At 51.0% G+C, this 21,799-nt stretch overlaps 1 long non-coding RNA gene across 2 annotated transcripts; it reads right to left on the bottom strand.

Annotated features, from left to right (window-relative positions):
* Positions 1–14,738: 14,738 nt before the first annotated feature.
* On the bottom strand, positions 14,739–19,113 carry LOC147601951 (uncharacterized). Of its 2 annotated transcripts, none has more exons than XR_015258102.1 (4): positions 18,974–19,113; positions 15,787–15,931; positions 15,613–15,671; positions 14,739–14,871 (listed from the first exon to the last, which is right to left on the bottom strand). It is a non-coding gene; the product is annotated as an uncharacterized LOC147601951 (long non-coding RNA). The 2 variants fall into 2 exon arrangements; XR_015258100.1 differs by lacking the exon at positions 15,787–15,931 and adding an exon at positions 18,392–18,536.
* Between the last annotated feature and the right edge of the window lie 2,686 nt (positions 19,114–21,799).

The raw sequence follows: 21,799 nt of genomic DNA on the forward strand, positions 1-21,799 counted from the left end.
GTCCTCCCCGGCTGGACAAAGGGGTGCCTCTGCCCGCCCTGACGGAACCGTGTGTCCCAGCACGGCCCCTGGCCCTCACCCTGCGCCAGGTACTGCGACTGACAGCCAGTAGAAAGGGACCAGATCTCACTTTTATTGCAGTGCCCTGTCCTTGCTCTGGCTTCCTTTGCTTGGAGAAGGCAGGAGCTTTGCCTCTGGCTTCTCAAGGACGTTAGTTTTCAAAAACGAGGTTGGAATCTGTCTCCGTCCTCTCCTTTGCACCTCACTGGAGAAAACACAAGCTGTTCTTCAGTCATGAGCTGACAGTGCTGACCGGAGAGTCCATCGAAGAAATGTTACCTTTTTTTACTGCCAAAAAGAACCTGTTGGTTTTTTTTTTTTAATACGCTGAACATGGTTCTGGCTCAAGGCAAAGTCCGTTTACATAGTTTGGTTTGGATTATTGCTTCTTTTCTTTAATCTTGTGCTGACTGAGAGTCTTCCTGTATCCAAGTTGACAGATTTTGCCATTTCTCTGTCTTTGTTAGCAGGGATAATGACTCCAGACCAGGGTGAGGCGACTTCCCTCATCGACAGGGCCATCCAGAGGAGGAAGGAGATGGCAGCCCGGAAGGTGGTCTGGGCCTGGGGACTCGTCAACCTGGGTGTTGCAGGCCTGATATTTACGGAAATGCATGTTAATTGTTACATCTGATTCAAACAAGCAAAGCAGCCTCCTTCGTATTTCCCAAAATATTTCCTGGGACAGAACTGCTGCAAAGCAAGAATTTCTTGCTAAGCTTTACAATTATTTCGTTAGCTTCTACTTTGTAGACCGGAAACACATATGAAGCCCCAGAATCTAGCATGAAATACCGCTTTCAGACACTTTCAACCCCCAGGTCCTGAATAAATCTTGTTACTGTCAGAGCTTTCTCAGGAACGATACCTCAGTTCATTTCAATGGATCAGAGAGCCCCTGATCTACCAGGGCCATGTCTACAACCTGCACAAGGTACGGGAGTGTTGGTGATGTTCTCCTGCTGCTAGGAAATCCTTGGCAGGTCTCAGTCAGGGATTCCATTTTTCTTCTTAGGAACTAGCCACATTTATTGACTGCTTACACGTAGGCTGGCTCAGTGCAGGAAGTAAACGTGAGCTTGGTCTTTGACCACAGCCTGGTACTTGGCCTGATCCTACAGAACAGCTTGAGTAGCTATTTAAGCTGCATCAGCTAGGTAGTAGCTTCTGCTTTATCTTCTGACAATTTAATTTAAAATAACAAGTTGTGAGAGACTGTGTTGAATGTTTGTCTCAACATCGTTGAAGCGTCAAACCATCAGCTAAACAATGGTACATCAGTCAAACCATAGGACTGGAGTCTTCCTGTTTTCCTGCAAGATGATTCCCTTATCTTGCAAGCCAGTCAAGCCACAGGACTGGAAGCTTCCTGTTTTTTCCTCCTATTTTCCCACAAACCTGAATGCAGAGCTGATTCTGCAAAATTTAGCCTTACCCCTACGTATGCGCCCAGACCCAGGCCAGGAAAACAGAGGGGCCCAGAGACGGTATTGGGCATGCGTATCACTGCCAGGTGAGGAGTGCGGCCAAGCAAACCTGCTTTTTGGAATATGTGACGTGGATAAGACGAACAATAAAAGGACAGAGATGACCAACATCGGACAGAACGTTTCCCCCACCGAGTCAACTGGACTGTCGGGACACCGCAGCTCCGTGGTGGTAGCTATTGCAACTGAAACTCTTTTCCCTCTTTCCTTTCTTTCTCTCCTTTCTCTTGCATTTGCGAACTTCTTGTCGGGTTAATAAAGTTACCTGGCGCTTGACTCCGTTTTGAGTCTTAATTCTGTTCCCGAGAAATACGAACAAAACCACGCTCCTGTGTGTGTGTGAGGCTGGTCTAGCCGCCCCTAGCCTCCCAGACTCGTCTGAGGTCGGCTAGAACGCAAGGGGGCCTTCCTCCCACCCGAAATCGGAGCGTGACACAAGTCGTGTTATCCCTGACGTGCGGTGTCACCTCTTAAGGCATGCAGACCCGGAGCTTGTCCGTAGGAATCCTGGGGAGAAGCTTCCAGTCTCAAAACAGGGACATTCTCCTGTGAATTCTCATTTTATAGTGATCCCCGGTGGTTGCTGGATCTCTGCTTTCTGAAAAGCTCCCGCACTTAAACTGTTTGGAGATGATAATCCAGCCAAAACCCACATTTGCTTTTTTTTTTTTGGTATTTACCTAGTTGAAAGAAATCAAGAATGAAGGCCAAAAGCCCAACAGGCCACCCCGTAATGCCATCTCATGATGTCATTTGCTATGGTATCTTATTCTACCTGAAATATTGCCGTGACTGCTCGTCACTGACTTGGCCAGCAGGGGGTCTGCCCTAGGCCCGGTCGAGTCCACAGAACAGAGGGAAATCTTCCCTCCCTTCCAGCAGATTCTTACAGAAGCTACCACCGTGGCCCTGAGGAGAAGGACTTGGGAGTGATGGTGGACAAGAAGTTCAATGTGAGCAGGCAATGAGCCCTTGCGGACTGGAAGGCCAACCGCATCCTGGGCTGCATCAAGAGGAGTGTGGCCAGCAGGTCCAGGGAGGTGATTCTCCCCCTCTAATATGGCCTGGTGAGACCCAGCTGGAGTACTGTGTCCAGTTCTGGAGCACCCAGCATAAGAAGGACATGGACCAGTTGGAGAGGGTCCAGAGGAGGCCACAAAGATGATCAGAGTGCTGGAGCACCTGTCTTATGAGGCCAGGCTGAGAGAGTTGGGGCTGTTCAGCCTGGAGAAGAGGAGGCTCTGGGGAGACCTGATAGTGGTCTTATTTTAAATATCTAAGAATCACTAGCAAAAAAAAAAGTTGATGAGAGCTGTAAAAATAAATGAAAAAGCAGAGGCAGGGTAACGCTGTGGTTGTACTGAAGGCACCCGGTACTTCTCCTGTACCTTCCCATGTGATGACTCGATGCCACTCAGTTTGTCTGAATCGAGGAACATCTTCCCTCTTAACCATCATCCCACTGGAGCTGTTAGTCTCCCAAAATCCACAGTACATTGACTCCCGATGAACCAAAATTTACGGGCCTGCAAAACCAAAAGTTATCATCATGGGTACCCCATCCCTGGAAACGTTCAAGGCCAGATTGGACCGGGCTCTGAGCAACCTGATCTGGTTGGGGGTGTCCCTGTTCCTTGCAGGGGGGTTGGGCTGGGTGGGCTTTGAAGGTCCCTTCCAACGCAAACCATTCTGTGATTCTATGATTCTAAAGAAAACCAGAACACCCATCAGTGAGTGTGCGCCTGAGGCTGGCAGGAAAAAATACAGTACAAAACTATATGGACACAACAAAACGCGTGCTCTTCCCACCCCCCCTTCAGAATTTTCAGCAGATTCTTCCCCTCCCTGCCCCTTATAGAAAAAGTTTTGTGGCACATAGCGAACACATTCTTTGAAATAAATCCAAATGTGTTTTCCTCCCCATAGGTACGCCCCCAAAGGCCAGGACTTAAAAAAGTCTGCAGGTTTATAGAGTCTGGTCTCCCGCTGAAGTGCTGAAGCCCCGTGCCAGTCCATAAGGCTCCCAAAATCAGAGGTTACTGTTAAAGGAGAGGCTGGGAAGACTCAAAATCGCGGGATTCGGGTCTTCTCACTCCTCTTCATCGCTCCTCTTCACGTGGTGTCCTCGTGACAATTTCAGGGCTGGGGTCATCTTGCTCAACATCAGGTCCTCTCCTTATCTTCCAAGTTTGCCGCTGGTTGCCAATTTCCTTGTCTCCTCCCTCAGTTATCAAGGTCTCTGTTCGTTATCTGCTCCCCGACTGGAAAGCTGTCTTTTTCCTTGAGTCATGGGTTTGGTTCCCCTGATCTTGTGAATGAGGATGTGTAAGGGTCGGTCAGAAAATCAGTATTGTCTCAACCTTGTCATCGAGGACTTCCAGGTGGACTATGGACTTGATCTGGCCTAAAAGTTAGGCTCACAACTTGACATGAGTTGCTGTGAGCAGCCTGCCTGAGATGCAGTTGTTTTTTTTTTCCTCCTGGGGAACAGAACAGAACTGTTATGGACAAGGCCGACTCTGGCCTAACAACAAAATGTACATCATCCTTGAAACGGCAGACAGAGTGGCGCAGAGGTGCCATGGCTCATCCCTGTTGTCAAAACTGGCAGAGATAACCGTGCAGCTGCTATCGAGGAGTATGAATCAACACTGCTGTCTCAAAAACAACGGTGAGAAAGTGCCCTTTAACAGAACTTTGCTAATTATAATGTACAAAAAACACACTTCTATCCTAAGGGCCGAGAACAGGTGGAGATCCCCGAAGTAAGGAGGAGCAAGGATTGCCACTTGGCATAAAAGGTCGACCCCTAACAACGAGACCCCCGAAGAGCTCTCCCCACCAAGGATCGACATCGACATCGATCGTGAGGACCAGCAGGACACTGCCTGGACCTGGGACCATAGAGACGCCTTGGACCCACGGTGGTAGCTATTATCTTCTTTTTTCCCTTCCCTATCTTTACTTTTCCTTTTCACTCCCTTTCACCTATCGCACGCTGCTTTGCGGGCAAAATAGTAAAGTTTGTGCTGTTTGATTGAAACCAACCCCTTTGGCGTGTTCGCCGTAATTTTGCACTTCGAGATCGCATTAAAAGAACCATCACGAGTCTCGAGTGGGCCGTGACAGTACTGAATCATATGTCCTTCGCTAACCGCCAATCCGTTTCCCCTATCCAAAACCATTTTTCCTCACGTCAGCCGCTGTTTGAGGGCAAGGCACTCCCAAAGGTCTGGTACCGCCTGCCAGAAAACCCACGCTGGGAAGGTCCCGCTGATCTGCTAACATGCGGACGAGGGTATGCTTGTATCTCCACAGGTGCGGGGACCTGATGGATCCCAGCCCGGCTGGTACAGCTGTGGCTGGAGGATCGGCAGGGTGACCGAGCGGCACGGCACTCTCCAGCTCACCCTAGTGGGATTGATCCTGATTGTGAGTCTTCCAACACCAGAGATAACGACTAATTTCTGGGAGCGGTTCACGAACTGCGCCGACTCTACTCAGGTTTGCATAGCGCGTGGCCTGCTGGGCTCTTGGGAATGCCAACCGCACAGCCCTCGCCATATCTGAACTGGCGACTCCTTTAGCAGCACACAACGAAGGACTGACGCAAATGAAGCTGGCATTAGATTATGCCCTTGCGAGGCCTGGCATTGGTTGCAGCGACCTAGAGGGAGTCCTAGGTCTCCAGGGTTACTGCTGTTTGGACTTCAGCAAGAACGCCTCCTCAGCCTTGGAGAAGACGCGTGCGCATGCTGCCCAGTCAGTATTCAACGTCAAAGCCCTAAAGGACTGGGGGTAGTTTCCAGACCTGTTCGGTTTATCTAGATGGCTAAGAAATATTGTGTCTATAGGTTTGACGATCCTAGCAGTTGCTTTGATAATGCTTTGTTTGTTTCTGTTATTGTTACGTTTCTTGCATGCTATGATTGAGGGGTCACTAGGCGACTATCCATGATCAACTCTGTTATGGCAGCATCCGCCCCAGAGTACCAGCCATTAGACCAGGATGATTTAGCAGAGAGGGGGGGAATTGTGGGGTAACGTTAGCAGGGCTGCATGTACGCAGGAGGGGCGGTCCGCGGTGATTCGCGCGCTAGGCGCGGATGAGTCCCTGAGTGCAGGGGGCAGGTGCGGTTGCGTGCGTGGCGGGCACGGATAGATCCATGGGCTCAGGGGGCAGGTGCGTGGCGGGCACGGATAGATCCATGGGCTCAGAGGGCAGGTGCGTGGCGGGCACGGATAGATCCATGGGCGGGGGGGACAGGTACGGTTGCGTGCGTGGCGGGCACAGATAGATCCATGGGCTCAGGGGGCAGGTGCGTGGCGGGCACGGATAGATCCATGGGCGCAGGGGGCGGTTGCGTTCGCGTGCCTGGCGGGTGTACGGGTATTTAACACTGTGTTGTGCAGCATTAAATTGAAGGCTTGGCTTCACGGTATCCGTGTGATGCCCTGCTTTCCCCGGGGCGGGGCTCCAGTGCGTCGTGGGGTGGTTGGCTGGCAAGAGAGCCGGCAAAGAGATTGCAGAGATATTTCTTACACACACCTGCATTCTGCAACCCCAGCAGGATCCACTGGCAAGGAGTTAGGACCAAGCTTGTGGGTGCCACTGTGTATATGAAGTAATTCCAGAAATCACACACGGCATTCAGGCTGAAGAGACAGCCGAGGGTGAATTCTACAAGAAGCAGAGAAGTTTTTAGCAGAGCTTGAGCATGGGGAATGAGAAAAGTAGATTATTTGCAGAAGCAAGCATATGCCCATCAAAAATGGTCATTCTTGGTGCTATCAGGAAGTACCAATTTGGGCACATGTCTAAGATTTCTTCACCATTTTATGCAAGAACCACTGGAGAGAGTTTTCCTTGCTATGTTCAGATCAATTTATAGCAAAAATTTTTTTTTTTTTAAATGGAAGGTTATTTTGATAAAAAGGATAGAAACTAGTGCAATGAAGTTTCCCAACATTTCTCAAACATCATCTGCCATCAAATCACCTGCCCCTCATCTCATGATTTTTCTCTCCCTCTTGCTTCACCCTCTACTGGTATTTGATACAGCCAGGTTCGAGTCTACTCATCCAAAACAAACTTCAGTTATGGTGAATGCCATCCACAGCCACAGCACAACACAGGAGTCAGATGTGCAGTGCTGGCCAAAGCCTTACTGCAGACATGACACAGATTTAACGCATCACACAAGTTCTTGGTGCCCTTTCAGGATATATCTAAGAAAGCTGTTAATGCTCCTTACCTCTCACTAAAAAGCAGGAAATGCCAAGGTCTGAGGGAAATAACAGCAAGTAGAACAAGGTTTTGCTTTCAATATTCAAATAAAGGCTGTCTTCAAAAATACCCCAAAACTGACAAGCAACTGAAGAGAAGAACCCTGAAAATTAATGTAAATGCTGCAGCAACTCACGGAGATACCAGAGTGGCCACTGTGTGGTGTCACAATACCAGCTTATTAATTTTCCAGTCCTGTCGCCATGCGACAACGGACCGAAAGACCCTACCGGGATCCCATCCCGGGGAGAGAGACACAGACACGGATGCTGTGGAGTCAGATCTCCATTTACTGCTGCGTCACGTCGCTATATAAACCTGTGCGCCCGCGACACAAGCCCGTACACCCGCTACGCCCCCTGCGCCCGTGCACCTATCCCTGCCTAGCACGCAAATCGTTGCGGACCACCCTTCCTGTGCACGTGCAGCCCCGCTCGTAGCCTTTGTTACTGCCTTGCAGAGACCCATATCTCCCCCCTCTCTTTGCTCTCTATAACTTTCATCCTGCTGCTGAAGGGGCTGGTACTCCTGAGTGAATGCTGTCATAGCGAAGTTGACTGTAAATATTCGCCTAGCGTCTCCATCAACAATGTCGTCTATAAACCATAACAATAGCGGAAACAAACAGAGTGCTATTAAAGTAACAACTATGATAGTGAAACCCGTAAACACGATATTTCCCAGCCACTGGGGCAAACCGAACAACCCGGAGAACCACCCCCAGTCCTTTAGGATCCTGATGTTGAGTGGAATTGGTGTAATTTGTAAACCTCTCCCAGAAATTAGTCGTCATCGCCGGTTCTGGGAGACTCACAAGCAGGATCGTCCCGATCAGGCGAGATATGAGAACATCGCGTTCCCCGATTCCGTTGTTGCTCCTCCAGCCATGGCTGCACCGATCGAGCTGGGATCCAGTGGGTTCCTGCATCTGTGGAGATACAAGCATACCCTCCCCCCCACGTCAGAAGGTGGGCAGGACCTTCCCATCGCGGATTTTTCGGCAGGCAGTAGCGAACCTTCGGAAGCGCCTTGCCCCCAAATAGCAGTTGTTGCGTAGAAAAATGATTTTGAATAGGAGTAACAGATTGAAGGTCAGCAAATGACATCTGATTCAGTACCACTAGTACTTTATCGACTAGGACTTCTGGCGAACCCCTCTCTCCCCCCTCTCTTAGGCGCGTAATTTGCGTTTTCAGAGTGCCGTGCGCCCATTCAATGATCGCTTGCCCGGTGCTGTTAAGAGGAATGCCAAAGGAGTGGCGGACTCCCCACATCTGCAGGAAGTGGCGAAACGCCTGGGACCGGTAATTAGGCCCGTTGTCAGTCTTTATTTCTCTAGGTATCCCTAGACAGGCAAAGCCCGGTTCAGGTGCAGGATGGATTTCTGCGCCGTGGACCTTGTGAATGGACAAGCGAAGAGATCTCGGGAGAAAGTGTCGACCGCAACATGAATGTACTTAAGACGGCCAAATGGTGCGTACTCTGTGATAAGATGGGCCAGTTTTTCCTGCAATAGGGGCCACTGACTGACCCACAAAGGCCGGTCAGACTTCCAGGAAAGCTTCACCAGGCCAATACCCTCAGTGTCCCCTGTCAAAACTCTGGCCCTATGAGGATCTGGGCCTGCAGCTGCGCCAAAGCGTCTCTGCCTAGCAGGCTGAGAGGGAGTCCGGCAAGCACATAAGGTCTTATCTGCGCTTCCCCTTCAACCTTAATCGTTACTAGATCCACGCTGCATTGGGCGCTGCTATGACCCCCCACACTGGAGATGCCCAGCGGGCAGGTAACTGCCCTCCACCCAGGGGGCCAGATCTCTCTACTAAACACAGAAACATCCACGCTTGAATTGATATGGCAGATGACGTGAATTTCATCCCAGCCCTGGGAAAGTGTCACGCTCGTACGCGGTCTCGAACTTAGATCCCACATGGCCATGGCAAGGGGCAGATCACCCCTCACCGGCTTTCCGGAAGGACAGTCCCTCTTTACACGGCCAATACCTCCACACTGGAAGCATCGTCCTTGCTCCGAGCCCCCGCCCGTCGGGCCAAGCACTTGCTTCACTGCTGAGGCGACTGCAAATGCTAATGGCTCTGCGTCCCTCGCCCTCTCAGCCTTCACACACGCCTCAATCATTTGACCCAACCCTGAGCCTGCCGGCAACCCCTGAATCGCCTTTTTACAGATTTCATTGGCGTTCAAGAAGGCCAGGTCCTTCCCCAAAGGGTCTCTAGCGGCGCTGGGTAGACCAGAGACGTCAAAGCTCTTGTTAAGGCGATCTAAGAATTCCAAATAGGGTTCATTTGCCTTTTGTTTAATCTGCGTGTACGGCGGGCTCCTCGTGTCCATACGAGTGGCCACCTTTAAAGCTTTCCGGGCCAGAAGACTAGCCTGCTGAAGAATGGCAGGGTCCCAGGTACACTGGCGGCGGGAGTCAATGTGAGCCCCAACGCCGCGCAACTGGTCTGCCCCCACCCCAAAACATGGGTGATTTGCGGCGATAGTGAAGCCAATGGCAGCATCCACCGCGAAGCTCTCCCACTTGCTCTCAAAGACCACCAGCTGTGCGGGCGTAAGCATAGCCTTGCACAGATTACGCCAGTCATAAGGCGTGAAGGCACTGGGCTCAAGTACATGCAACAAAGCCTCACAGGCGGGACTGCTTAACCCTGAGGTGGCTACCACGTTGTGGATTTCCTTAACAACCTTCCAGTCGATGGGCTCCCACCTAGCCCCACTGGGACCCCTCATCACCGGGAAGGCCATCAGGTCTCCCTCCTGGGGGACATCCGGTGAATTCAGCGTCACATGAGCTACCCCTTGGAGGGTGCAATTCTTAATGACAAACCGCCAGTGGGCGGCGGGGTCAGGGCCCAGCGAGGACTTGTCTGGACCCGAGGGGCCCGGCCTGCCTTCGACCAGGTCCGATGAGGACGACCGCCTCGCCAGCTCCTGGGCCAGCCCCCCCGAATTAACCGCCAGCCGGTGAATCTCTGTCAACAAACGGTGTACTAAGTCTTCCCAACCCCCTCCATCGATGACCGTGATCCCATCGACGGGGGAAGGGGAACCCTCTCCGGCCGGACTGAGGGCATACTTGCATCCTCAAACTGGCCCTCGTAAGCCGGTGGCGCAGAGGGTAGAGGCCCCGCCCAGGCAGGCATCACTGGAAAATCGGGCTCCCCCCCGAAAAATGAATCAGCCGCAGCATCTGGCTTATAAGCTGGATCCCCTTTCCCCACCGGGAAGGCGCTAGGACCCTGCTCCGCGTCCCGCGGCTCCTCGGGCACCACCTCGAAACTGGCTCCCGCCTCACTTTCACTCCACATGTCACTACTATCCCGACCGTCGGAATCCGAGTCGGGTCGCCTTTCACTCGCTGGATCCCCGCAAACCACTGAGGCCACGACTTGCCAGACACCCCGAACATCACAGACCTTCTCAAGGCACCTCTTAACCGCCCCCAACTTGGGAATAAAGGACAGGGCGGTTTTGTTCCCCGCGGCGGCAGAAGCTAACAGCTCCCCCCCCACCGCGTCTACCTTCCGCAGGTCCATCACCTCGGAAGGCTGATGGATCAATCCCCTGCGCATCATCCATTGGATGAAATCCTCCGTACCACTAGAGGAGACCCTCTCGTCTACGTCCATAGCAGGTGCCTTCAGAACCTTCACTGTTTCCTTGACGGATACCGTCGACATGATGAGGTCTGGATTTCCCCGAGCCGTGCTGGCTTTGGTGCACCAAAAAACCCAATCCGTCCGATCATGTTGGCTTCTGATCATGTCGGATCATGTCGGGGTCACCACTTCTCACCATGCGACAACGGACCGAAAGACCCTACCGGGATCCCATCCCGGGGAGAGAGACACAGACACGGATGCTGTGGAGTCAGATCTCCATTTACTGCTGCGTAAACTACATCGCTATATAAACCCGTGCGCCCGCTACACAAGCCCGTACACCCGCTATGCCCCCTGCGCACGTGCACCTATCCCTGCCTAGCACGGAAATCGTTGAAGATTGCCCTTCCTGTGCACGTGCAGCCCCGCTCGTAGCCTTTGTTATTGCCTTGCAGAGATCCATACAGTCCTGAAAAGAAAACCAAGAAGTTATTACTTTGCAGCAGTTCTGTCCCAGGAAATATTCTGGGACAAACAAAAGAAGATGCTTTGCTTGTTTGAATCAGATGTAACAATTAACATACATTCCCATAAATATCATGCCTGCAACACCCAGGCTGACGACTCCCCAGGCCCAGACCACCTTCCGGGATGCCATCTCCTTCCTCCTCTGGATGGCCCTGTCGATGCAGGAAATCGCTGGACCCTGTTCTGGGCTAATTATCCGTCCTAACAAAGAGAAATGACAAAATCTGTCAACTTGGATACAGGAAGACTCTCAGTCAGCACAAGATTAAAGAAAAGAAGCAATAATCCAAACCAAACTATGTAAATGGAGTTTGCCTTGAGCTAGAACCATGTTCACCATTTTTTTTTGTTTTCATTCAGGTTCTTTTTGGCAGTAAAAAGAGGTAACATTTCTTCGATGGACTCTCCGGTCAGCACTGTCAGCTCATGACTGAAGAACAGCTTGTGTTTTCTCCAGTGAGGTGCAAAGGAGAGGACGGAGACAGATTCCAACCTCGTTTTTGAAAACTAACGTCCTTGAGAAGCCAGAGGCAAAGCTCCTGCCTTCTCCAAGCAAAGGAAGCCAGAGCAAGGACAGGGCACTGCAATAAAAGTGAGATCTGGTCCCTTTCTACTCGCTGTCAGTCTCAGTACCTGGCGCAGGGTGAGGGCCAGGGGCCGTGCTGGGACACACCGTTCCATCAGGGCGGGCAGAGGCACCCCTTTGTCCAGCCGGGGAGGATGAACAGTCCCCGGCCAGTCCTTGGGAAACAAGCAGATCTCCACTCCCCTCAACATCAGTCGGATAACATGAGTTTATGCTAAGAGACAGGAACCGTCAGGAGAATTTCCTGCTTCCAGCGCTACGGGAATTCTGGTGCATTTCAAATCCCACCTGTAGCTTCTGGCCTTCAACACTTCCCAAAGAACCAAGAGACTGTCCACACCGCCTGCTGTGGATTCACTCTTTGCAAACAGGCCATCTTGGTGGCCCTGCTCTGGACTCCCTCCAACAAGTCATAGAATCATAGAATCATAGAATGGTTAGAGTTGGAAAGGACCGTCAAAGGTCATCTAGACCAACCCCCCTGCAAGGAGCAAGGTCATCCCTGACTAGATCAGGTTGCTCAGAGCCTCATCCAGCCTGGCCTTGAACGTTTCCAGGGATGGGGCTTCTACGACCTCTCTGGGCAACCTAAGCCAGTGTTCTACAACTCACATTGTAAAAATTTTTTTTGTAATATCCAATCTAAATCTCCCTCCCTCTATTTTAAAACCATTTCCCCTCATCCTGTCACACCAGGCCCTGCTGAAGAGTCTCTCCCCATTTTTCCTGTAGGCCCCCTTCAGTACTGGAAGACCGCTATCAGGTCTCCCCGGAGCCTCCCCTTCTCCAGGCTGAACAGCCCCAACTCTCTCAGCCTGGCCTCATAGGACAGGTGCTCCAGCCCTCTGATCATCTTTGTGGCCTCCTCTGGACCCTCTCCAACTGGTCCATGTCCTTCTTGTGTTGGGGGCTCCAGAACTGGAAGCAGTACTCCAGGTGGGGTCTCACCAGGCCATTTTAGAGGGGGAGAATCACCTCCCTCGACCTGCTGGCCACGCTTCTCTTGATGCAGCCCAGGATGCGGTTGGCCTTCTGGGCCGCAAGGGCTCATTGCCGGCTCATGTTGAGCTTCTCGTCCACCAGCACTCCCAAGTCCTTCTCCTCAGGGCTGCTCTCCATCCATTCCCCGCCCAGCCTGTATTTGTGCCTGGATTGCCACGACCCATGTGCAGGACCTTGCACTTGGCCTGGTTGAACTTCATGAGGTTGGCACGGGCCCACCTCTCCAGCCTGTCAAGGTCCCTCTGGATGGCATCCCTTCCCTCCAGCGTGTCAAGGGCACCACACAGCTTGGTGTCGTCGGCGAACTTGCTGAGGGTGCACTCTATCCCACTGTCCATGTCGCCAACAAAGATGTTGAAGAGGGCTGTGCCCAACACGGACCCCTGAGGGACGCCACTCGTGACCGATCTCCACTTAGACATCGAGCTGTTGACCACCACTCTCTGAGTGTGGCCATCCAGCCAACTCCTTATCCACCAAGTGGTCCGTCCATCAAACCCATGCCTTTCTAGTTTGGAGAGAAGGATGTCGTGCGGGACAGTGTCAAAAGCTTTGCACAAGTCCAGGTAGATGATATCCGTTGCTCGTCCCTTGTCCACCGATGCTCTCACCCCATCATAGAAGGCCACCAAGTTGGTCAGGCACGATCTGCCCTTGGTGAAGCCATGCTGGCTGTCACCAGCCACCTCCTTGCTCTCCATGTGCCTTAGCATGGTTTCCAGGAGAATCTGCTCCATGACCTTGCCAGGCACAGAGGTGAGGCTGACCAGCCTGTAGTTGCCTGGGTCCTCCTTGTTCCCCTTTTTAAAAATGGGGGTTATGTTCCCTCTCTTCCAGTCATTGGGGACCTCACCAGACTGCCATGATTTCTCAAATATGATGGCCAGTGGCTTGGCAACTTCATCCGCCAGTTCCCTCAGGACCCGCTGATGGATCTCATCAGGTCCCATGGACTTGTGCACCTTCAAGTTCCTCAGATGATCCCGAACCTGCTCTTTGAGTACAGTGGGCGGTTCTTCATCCTCGCAGTCCCTGCTTGCGCCTTCTACAGCTTGGGTGGTGAGACAAGAGCCCTTATCGGTGAAGACTGAGGCAAAAAAGTCATTGATTACCTCAGCCTTCTCCATGTCCCGGGTAACCAGGACACCGGTTTCCTTCCGCAGGGGGCCTACATTCTCCTTGGACTTTCTTTTGTCCCCTACATACCTATAGAAGCTTTTCCTGTTGCTTTTTATATCCCTGGCCAGATTCAATTCCGTCAGGGCTTTAGTCTTCCTCACCCGATCCCTGGTCACTCGCACAGCCTCTTTGTAGGCCTCCTAGGCTACCTGTCTCCGCTTCCACCCTCTATAGCCTTTCCTCTTCACTTTCAGTTGGTCCAGGAGCTCCTTGCTCATCCACGCGGGCCTCCTGGCCTTTTTGCCCGACTTGTTCTTCATCGGGATGCACCTCAGCTGAGCTTGGAGGAGGTGATCCTTGAACGTGGGCCAACTTTGCTGGGCCCCTCTTCCCCCCAGGGCCGCCTCCCACGGCACTTGGCCCATCAGGTCCCTGAAGAGGCCGAAGTCCGCCCTCCTGAAGTCTAGGGCTGAGAGCTTGCCATGTAGTTTCCTTGCTGCCCTGTGGATATTGAACTCCACCATGTCATGGTCTCTGCAGCCAAGGCTGTCCTTCAGTTTCACATCCCCCACCAGTCCCTCCCTGCTGGTGAGCACAAGGTCGAGCATGGCACCCCTCCTTGTCAGCTCCTCTATGGCCTGCAGGAGGAAGTTATCATCCACGCATTCCAGGAACCTCCTGGCCTGCCTGTGCCCTGCCGTGTTGTGTCTCCAACAGATGTCAGAGTGCTAAGTCCATGTCCTTTTTGTGTTGGGGGCTCCAGATCTGGACGCAGTACTGTCCTACAGCAGCTGCCATCATCCTGTCCTTTTTCACCGCGTGTGTTTGTTTCCCCGCCAGGTCTCCCCACAAACACTCATCACATTACCACTTGCTGGTGGCAATTTGAACACGCTGCAAGTAACTGAGTTTACAGCTCATGTCATCGAGGTAATTCAGAACTCACTTCACTAAAGAATCCTGCCATTCAGAAAGAAACCATCCCCAAACAACAACAAAGAAGAACAAGTGAAAATAGAGATTGTTAGAGATATTTCTTACACCCACCTGCATTCTGCAACCACAGCAGGATCCACTGCCAAGGAGTTAGGACCAACCTCGGTGGTGCCACTCTGTATACGAAGTAATTCCAGAAATTACACACAGCATTCAGGCTGAAGAGACAGCCAAGGGCGAATTCTACAAGAAGCAGAGAAGTTTTCAGCAGAACTTGAGCATGTGGAATGAGAAAAATATATTATTTGCAAAAGCAAGCATATGCCCATCAAAAATAAGTCATTATTGCTGCTATCAGGAAGCACCAATTTGGGCACATGTCTAAGATTTCTTCACCATTTTATGCAAGAACCACTGGAGAGAGTTTTCCTTGCTATGTTCAGATTAATTTATAGCAAAGAATTTTTTTTTCTTAAGTGGAAGGTTATTTTGATAAAAAGGATGGGAAATATTGCAATGAAGTTTCCCAGTATTTCTCAAACATCATCTGACGTCGAATCACCTGCCTCTCAACTGATGATTTTTCTCTCCCTCTTGCTTCACCCTCTACTGGTATTTGATACAGCCAGGTTCGAGTCTACTCATCCAAAACAAACTTCAGTTATGGTGAATGCCATCCACAGCCACAGCACAACACAGGAGTCAGATGTGCAGTGCTGGCCACAGCCTTACTGCAGACATGACACAGATTTAACGCATCACACAAGTTCTCATGCCCTTTCAGGATATATCTAAGAAAGCTGGTAACGCTCCTTACCTCTCACTAAAAAGCAGGAAATGCCAAGGTCTGAGGGAAATAACAGAAAGCAGAACACGGTTTTGCTTTCAATATTCAAATAAAGGCTGTCTCAAAAATACCCAAAAACTGACAAGCGACTGAAGAGAAGAACCCTGAAAATTAATGTAAATGCTGCAGCGACTCACCGAGATACCAGGGTGACGAGTGTGTGATGTTACAATACCAGCTTATTAAATTTCCAGTTCTGAAAAGAAAACCAAGAAGTTATTGCTCTGCAGCAGTTCTGTCCCTGGAAATATTTCGGGACATACAAAGGAGGCTGCTTTGCTTGTTTGAATCAGATGTAACAATTAACATACATTTCCGTAAATATGATGCATGCAACACCCAGTTTAAGGAGTCTCCAGGCCCAGAGCAGCTTCCGGGCTGCCATCTCCTTCCTCCTCTGGATGGCACTGTTGATGTGGGAAGTTGCTGGACCCTGTTCTGGAGTCATTATCCGTGCTAACAAAGACAGAGAAATGACAAAATCTGTCAACTTGGATACAGGAAGACTCTCAGTCAGCACAAGATTAAAGAAAAGAAGCAATAATCCAAACCAAACTATGAACAAGTGTAAACTGGATGAGAGTTGGTTTGGTAGATGGACGCTAAGGGATGATTTTGGTTGGTTTGAAAGTCTCTTGACTTTGACTCATTTCCTAAGCAAGGGCATGAAAGCAAGAAAAGCGTGGAATGGAGGTAATACTGAAGGACTGTGAAAAGCCTGATGCGGCCTTCCAGTCTCAAGCAGTGATTTGCGGATGGGCTGAATCGCCCTTCGTCGGTTACAGAGGAAGAGTCGTCTTGGTTTGGTGTGATTCCCAGCTTTGACACAGCTCGAGTGAGAGGAGATGAATCCCACCCAACATTGCCCAAACGCCAGAGACCAACAGGAGCCGAGGGCACTCCGGCCTTCCCCGGATCACAGCCAAAGGACTTAATGGTCAGAAAAGAGTCAGCTTTGTGATACCATCATCGCTGTGGCTCCACAGGTGGCCGACATGTCAGGGCTTGCTGAGATGGTCGGCTGCACAATGGGTGGCCGAGGGGCTGCTCCGAAGGCAGAAACACTCGCCCCTCGCAGAGAGGATGGCCCCATGCCCCCCGTTCAACACCAGGGCTCAGTGGGATACCATTTTTCCTCTCTTTGGTGGCATTACTGGCAGAATGAGGCCTTGCTCTCTGGCGCTAGCCATACACCAGGGGATAGGGAAAATGTTGCACCCTCTGGAGAACATGTGCTCTGCTGGGAGGTAAGGTCTGTTCCCACGACTCCCCAGGCCTATGAGGTTTAACCTAAGCCAGTCCTTGGGAAACAAGCAGATCTCCACTCCCCTCAACGTCAGTCGGATAACACGAGTTTATGCTAAGAGACAGGAACCGTCAGGAGAATTTCCTGCTTCCAGCGCTACAGGAATTCTGGTGCATTTCAGATCCCACCTGTAGCTTCTGGCCTTCGACATTTCCCAAAGAACCGAGAGACTGTCCACACCGCCTGCTGTGGATTCACTCTTTGCAAACAGGCCATCTTGGTGGCCCTGCTCTGGACTCCCTCCAACAAGTCCATGTCCTTTTTGTGTTGCGGGCCCCAGATCTGGACGCAGTACTGTCCTTCAGCATCTGCCATCATCCTCTCCTTTTTCACCACGTGTGTTTGTTTCCCCGCCAGGTCTCCCCACAAACACTCATCACATTACCACTTGCTGGTGGCAATTTGAACACGCTGCAGGTAACTGAGTTTACAGCTCATGTCATCGAGGTAATTCAGAACTCACTTCACTAAAGAATCCTGCCATTCAGAAAGACACCATCCCGAAACAACAACAAAGAAGAACAAGAGAAAATAGAGATTGTCAGAGATATTTCTTACACCCACCTGCATTCTGCAACCACAGCAGGATGTCCTGGTGAACACTCACGAACAAGCTCGTCGGAGACGCTGTGTATATCAAGTATCTCCAGAAAAGAAAGAAGGCCTTCAGGCTGAAGAGACAGCCAAGGGCAAATTCTACAAGAAGCAGAGAAGTTTTTAGCAGAGCTTGAGCATGGGGAATAACAAAAGTAGATTATTTGCAGAAGCAAGCATATGCCCATCAAAAATAGGTCATTCTTGGTGCTATCAGGAAGAACCAATTTGGGCACATGTCCAAGAGTTTGTCACCTTTTTATGCAAGAACCCCTGCAGACAGTTTTCCATGCTATGTTCAGATTAATTTATAGCAAAGAATTTTTTTTTCTTAAATGGAAGGTTATTTCGCTGAAAAGGATAGAAACTATTGCAATGAAGTTTCACAGCATTTCTCAAACATCATCTGCCATCAAATCACCTGCCCCTCATCTCATGATTTTTCTCTCCGTCTTGCTTCACCCTCTACTGGTATTTGATACAGCCAGGTTCGAGTCTACTCATCCAAAACAAACTTCAGTTATGGTGAATGCCATCCACAGCCACAGCACAACACAGGAGTCAGATGTGCAGTGCTGGCCAAAGCCTTACTGCAGACATGACACGGATTTAACGCATCACACAAGTTCTCATGCCCTTTCAGGATATCTGTAGGAAAGCTGGTAACACTCCTTACCTCTCACTAAAAAGCAGGAAATGCCAAGGTTTGAGGGAAATAACAGCAAGTAGAACAAGGTTTTGCTTTCAATATTCCAATAAAGGCTGTCTCAAAAATACCCAAAAACTGACAAGCGACTGAAGAAAAGAACCCTGAAAATTAATGTAAATGAAGCAGCAACTCACGGAGATAGCGGAGTGGGCAGTGTTTGGTGTCACAATACCAGCTAATTAATTTTCCAGTCCTGAAAGAAAACCAAGAAGTTATTGCCTTGCAGCAGTTCTGTCCCGGGAAATATTTTGGGACATACAAAGGAGGCTTCTTTGCTTGTTTGAATCAGATGTAACAATTAACATACATTCCGGTAAATATCAGGCCTTCAACACTCAGGTTAATGAGGCTCCAGGCAAAGACCACCTCCCAGGCTTCACCCGCCATCCTCCTCTGGATGGCCCTGTTGATGCGGGAAGTCACTGCACCCTGCTCCGGAGTCATTATCCGTCCTAACAAACACAGAGAAATGACAAAATCTGTCATCTTGGATACAGGAAGACTCTCAGTCAGCACAAGATTAAAGAAAAGAAGCAATAATCCAAACCAAACTATGTAAACGGACTTTGATTGAGCCAGAACCATGTTCAGCGTATTAAAAGAAAAAAAAACAAACAGATTCTTTAGCAGTAAAAAGAGGTAACATTTCTTCGATGGACTCTCCGGTCAGCACTGTCAGCTCATGACTGAAGAACAGCTTGTGTTTTCTCCAGTGAGGTGCAAAGGAGAGGACGGAGACAGATTCCAACCTCGTTTTTGAAAACTAACGTCCTTGAGAAGCCAGAGGCAAAGCTCCTGCCTTCTCCAAGCAAAGGAAGCCAGAGCAAGGACAGGGCACTGCAATAAAAGTGAGATCTGGTCCCTTTCTACTGGCTGTCAGTCCCCGTACCTGGCGCAGGGTGAGGGCCAGGGGCCGTGCTGGGACACACGGTTCCGTCAGGGCGGGCAGAGGCACCCCTTTGTCCAGCCGGGGAGGACGCAGAGCAGAGCGCTCCCCGCACACAGGCGTCAGGAGCCCTTGGCGCTGCAAATGCCAGAGGCTCTGCGCCTGCCAGAGCACTGCCCCAGCCCCTGCGCCTGTGCATCATAAGGGGAGGCGGGGCCTGTTGCCATGGGGACAGCGGGGGCGCTTGCGCCACAGCCACTGGGCGGGAGCCGTGTTTTGGCGGGAAGGGGCGAGCGGCAGGGCGGCCATGTTGGCCCAGCCTTGGAAGGTGTGGAAATGGCGGAGGGCGTGTCGGGCCAGCTCGGTGTCCTGGGCGCCGTTGCTGTGGTGCAGAGACACAGGTTGCTGTGTTTTTGCTGAGCTCTCTTTACAGCTAAATTACTTGATTACCCATGGTAATGTCCAACAGGCTGCGTGTTGCCAAGGCCAACAGATATACAAGAGTTCTGCTGTTTATCCGGGACATGCAGGCTGTTTCTCAATTTTTTCCCAGTCTCCTGGAGTGACTGGAGATGAATCCCACCCAACGTTCCCCAAATGCCACAGACCAACAGGAGCTGAGGGCACTCCGGCCTTCCCCGCATGGCAGCCAAAGGACTGAACAGGCAGAAGAGTGTCAACTTGAGAGATCAAAATGAGAGTTCTGCTGCTAAAATGATACCAGTCACGTCTCCAAATGGTGATCTGCATCCTGAAATCCCCACTCATTCCTTATCCAGGGCATTCCCAAGGTGTCTTGTGGATTAGGAACCTGGAAATAATCCATTACTTATAGAAATAACAGTTCTCTCCCCAGTAATCCAGTCAGCCCCTGTCACAGGCCCTCTCTCCCAAGCTCACACACGCTGTCAGAATTAGCAATCTATCTTTTCCCCTAGATGTTAAGGAAGTAATGCTTATGCCTTGTTGTAACTGACAACATCTGTAGGATGTCATTTTTCAGAAACAGATCCTCTAGAAGGCCCAAGATAAAAGATTATGTTGTGACGAAAGGGAGAGCAATTCAAGAGGTAAAGACGAGTTTTGTAAGCTTATGCCTGGGGCTTGAAAAAGCCATTTAGAAGACGCCTGGGACCCCATGAGAGAGCAGCAGGCGATGCAGAGCATGAGCGGAGAGGGCAGAGGGGACAAGTGGGGCAGCCGCAGCACAAGGAAAGCTCGGTCCAGCACGAGTCATCTCCCGTTCCCCCTCCTCCCCTTTCCTACTGAGTTGCCCAACACTTATTTAGAGAGGATGGGAGACAAGGGGGACGGTGGGCTCAGGCCAGACGTGATCTGTGGGTGTGGCAAGGACAGGGGCTGCCTCTTCTTTCCTGTGATAGGAGAGACTGCTACCCTGTATCACCGGCTTTAAACTGGAAGAGGGTAGGTTCAGATTAGATATAAGGAAGTGTTGTGGTTTAGACCTAGCCACCACACGGTTGCTTGCTCTCCCACCGGGAGATGGGGGAGGGAACCTGGAAGAAAGCAAAAGTCATGTGTTGAGATGAAGACAGTTTAGTAGAACAGCAAAGGAAACTTACACTAATAGCAAAATACGGGGATAATAAAATATACAAAATGAACAATGTGCAATTTCTCACCACCCAGCATCCCACAGTGATCATGGAAAGGACACTGAGCAGCAAGCAAAGCGGGGAGAAAGAGAGAGATGCTGCCCCGGCCAACCCCCACTTATCTGCTGAGCGTGATGTTTATGGCATGGAAGACTCTCTGTGCCCACTCTGGGTTGACTGTTCTGGTTATATCCCTCCCAGCTTCCTGCACCTGCACATTGGTGAAACCTGGGAAGGTGGACAGTGGCCTTGGTCTCTTCAGCAACAGCTCATTACATCAGTGTGTTTATCAGCGTCCTTCACGTGCCAAATCCCATATGAAATCCACTACACATTGACTACTGAGAGGAACATTCGCTCCATCCCAGCCCAAACCAGGACGAGTGTGTTCCTGCAGTAATTCCGGTAGAAGTCAAATCCCGCCTGTAGCTTATGGCCTTTAACATTTTGCAGAGAACTGAGAGACTGTCCACATCACCTGCTGTGGATTGACTCTTTGCAAACAGGCCATCTTGGTGGCCTCCTCTGGACTGGACTCCTTCCAGCTGGTCCATGTCCTTCTTCTGTTGGGGGCTCCAGAGCTGGATGCAGTGCTGCAGGTGGGGTCTGATGAGAGCGAAACAGAAGGGCAGAATCACCTCCCTTGATGCACAGGCCATTCTCTGTGGATGCAGCCCAGGATGTGGTTGGTGTTCTGGGCTGCAAGTGCTCTTTGCTGGATCATGTTGAGCTTCTCATCCACCCGTAGCCCCACTAGTCTTCTCGTCAGGGCTGCTCTCAATCCATTCTCTGTCCAAGCCCTGTTTGTGCCTGGCAGTGCCCCGACCCCTGTGCAGGACCTTGCACTTGGCCTGGTTGAACTCCATGAGGTTTGCATGAGCCCATCCCTCCAGCCTGTCAAGGTCCCTCTGGATGGCATCCCTTCCCTCCAGCGTGTCGACCGCACCACGCAGCTGGCTGTTGTTGGCGAGCTTGCTGAGGGTGCACTCCATCCACTGTCCATGTCGCCGACAAAGATCTTAAACGGCGTCGGTCCCAGTACCGACCCCTGAGGAAGGCCAGTTGTCACCAGTCTCCACTTGGACGTGGAGCCATTGACTGCGACTCTTTGAGTGCGGCCATCCAGGCAATTCCTTACCCTGCACAGGAACCGGGGTGTGTGGGAATGACGGGGTGCGGTGTATCGGGGTGCATGTGGACCAAGGTGTGCGGT

Source organism: Chlamydotis macqueenii, chromosome 1 (genome assembly GCF_036417535.1).
Source record: "Chlamydotis macqueenii isolate bChlMac1 chromosome 1, bChlMac1.mat, whole genome shotgun sequence".
In the NCBI taxonomy this organism is placed as follows: domain Eukaryota; kingdom Metazoa; phylum Chordata; class Aves; order Otidiformes; family Otididae; genus Chlamydotis; species Chlamydotis macqueenii.